This window comes from Octopus bimaculoides, chromosome 6, assembly GCF_001194135.2.
Source record: "Octopus bimaculoides isolate UCB-OBI-ISO-001 chromosome 6, ASM119413v2, whole genome shotgun sequence".
NCBI lineage: Eukaryota > Metazoa > Mollusca > Cephalopoda > Octopoda > Octopodidae > Octopus > Octopus bimaculoides.
In genome coordinates, this window is record NC_068986.1 from 55,803,178 (window position 1) to 55,806,169 (window position 2,992).

Here is a 2,992-nt window from a genome sequence, read left to right on the forward strand (position 1 = left end):
ATGTACATAACTATATAAATTTATATGACTATGTATACGAACATTTATACGTAATGTATCCACGCATTACTCATACGAACACTGTATATGTATGTATGTATAGATAGATAGAGAGAGAGAGAGAGAGAGAGAAACTGTCCAATATATGTGTATACATATATACATATGTGTGTGTGTGTGTATAGTGGGCGAGAGAGAGTGAGTGAGTAAGAGAGAGTGAGAAAGAGAGAATGAGAAAGAGAGAATTTAAGAGATATAAATAAATATGATAAATATATAAAAATCACTAGACTAATATTACTGCCATTTATATAACTCACTCTTAGAATTCGTTAATTACCACAACAGTATCAACAACAACATTTAACATGAACAAACAAGAAGCTTGACAAACGAGAAATAGAATTAGAACTTGTCAGTATCAGATTAAGTTATAACCATATGCATACTGTCTATCTTTCATTAAGATATTTTCTAATTATTCTCATTATCTTTACATCTGAAGTTTCTCCCGCTCTATCACCAACACTCATTTCCCTTACCACCTGATAATTTTTCACGTTTATTTTATCTGCACCAAATGTCTCCTTCCTCTCTTCATATCTGTCTCTCTCTTCTTCTCTTCATCTCTCTCTCTCTCTCTCTCTCTCTCTCCCTCATTCTCTCTTCCTATCTCTCCTTTTTAATATTGGTTTCAAAATTTGACAAAAGGCCAGAAACTTCTGGGGAGGCTGTAGGTCAATTACATCGGCCCCAGTGCTCAACTGGTACTTATTTTATCGTCCCCAAAAGGATGAAAGCAAAGTCGACCTCGGCGGCGTTTGAACTCAGAACGTGAAGACGAAATGCTGCTAAGCATTTGGCCTGGCATACCAACGATTGTCAGATCACCGCCTTATCTCCCTTTTAGTATTATTATAATTAAGGCAGTAAACAGGTAGAATTGTTGGACAGCAGACAGCATTCCTTGCAGTATATTTTCTAATCCTATAAGTTTTGAGTTCAGATCTCACCATGTTCAACTTTGTCTTTTATCCTCCTGGATTCAATAAAATGCAACGAGTCAAGTATCGGGTTGATGGTATCGACTACAATCCCTCCCCTGAAAATTGATGGGTTTACGCCTAAATTAGAAACCACTGTTATTGTTTTCTGGTCTGAGCACCACGATGTTTTGCCTCTCCGTATAACTGTCATTGTTATTGTCATTTTTGTTACATTTTGTTGCTATTGAGCGTTTTGCAGTGGGAAAATCCAGGAGAAGACGAATACAAAAGTGATCGGTAATTTATTTCTGTTGCTTGCAGGAATTAAATTCGTTGAGTATTTATATTTTTTTAAGTGGTGTTAGGAGGTGCTCTAAAAAAAGTGCCTCTTCCAGTAGCTGAAAGTATGGAAGAGTTGGCATGTGCGACTCACCTTCTCGTTAAAATTACTGCTTCTCTTTAATTGCAATCGTAACAACCAAAAAACAGCCACTCTCACCACCACCACCACCAACAACAACAACAACAACAGCGAAAACCACAACTACCACTACCACTACCATCCTAGATGGTATTTAGAAGAGGTAAATATTCTAGTAACAAGACATTGTTGTACTGAATGGAGAGACAGGAGCAACAGCAGTAGCATTGTCCCCGGACAATGATTGATCGTATTGAAGAACATAAGAAATTAAGAAAATGGGTTGTGTATGTCATCAAAATCATGCTATGTTTGGGGAGGAGTGGCGTCAGAGGAGTTGACATATTGCTGATTCTCAAAGAACGAATGAGGGTTCAATATTCTCCTATAAGGTGATTTTGAAGAGGTCTATCATGATGTGTGACAAGAGGTTTACTACATGGGCAAGGTGAAGAGTATCGCACGATAAATTTATCTCCTCATAATGTACAGATTAGACTTTGCTGTATGAGTAAGAAGTTCACTTCTAATTATGTCGCATCGGGTTTAGTCCAATCGTAAAGCACTTTGAGCGAGTGTCTTGTACTACAGACCCAGGTTAACCAATGACTTGTTGAGTTTAATGGAAAGAAACTGGAAGCCCATCATATGTGTACGTGTCTACATTTTTGTGTTTGTCATTATTGCATCGAAACTAGTGGGGTTTGTTTATGTTCCCTGTAGCATAACAGTTTCGCAAAAAGAAACTGATAGAATAAATACCAGGCTTTAAAATAAACAATGAAAACAAAAAAGGCGAGAAGACAGTCGGCACTCGTGCGATATTTGTAACCCATATGTTTTCGGATATGAGATAAAGAAATGGGAAAACTTCAGGTAGTGACGAGGACGAGGATGTGGACTTGTAGATGATTTTGACAATTTCAGGAAATGGGAAAATTGGAGGAGATCGTCCTGTTCTTAAACTGGGAAACTGCTTGTGTTGCGCCGATCTTACCTTGTCATCGTTGGCTGTTATGCTTTTGTAGTGTCTTGTGATGACAACGGATTCTATGAGTGTGGCGCTGTAGACCACGGCCTTTGAGAGGCAGGGACCTCCCAGTGGGCAAGAAAATACAACTAACTATTTTTCTATTTCTCTCTCTGCTGCAACAATGATAGGATTTCAGACTTGAAGCTTGAGTGTTCATGGCTTGGATAGAGACTTTGAGCAGGATCACCTGCTCAATGTCCTCAGGTCACATCATTAAGATGTCAGAGCCATCAATGAAACTAGGGCTTTTGCAGTTATGGCTGACAACAAGGTATATGCTTTCAGAAATTTCTTGACCTGGCAGTGATCATGATTCAAGAAAAGCTTTGCAAAACCAGATATACAGTCAGTATGATTTGTCCAGAGTGTTCTGAGAGCTACGAAACCAATTTTACGCCGTCGTCAAGTATCCAAAATTACTGACCCGTGGAAATACATCGAATGGTCGTTATGCATGCCGGGTGGATCCGGCTATGAGCCGATTCTCATGTTAAGGGCGCTAAACCAACTTCTTTTTGAACGAATTTGAAAGTATTGAAGACAGAACTCTAT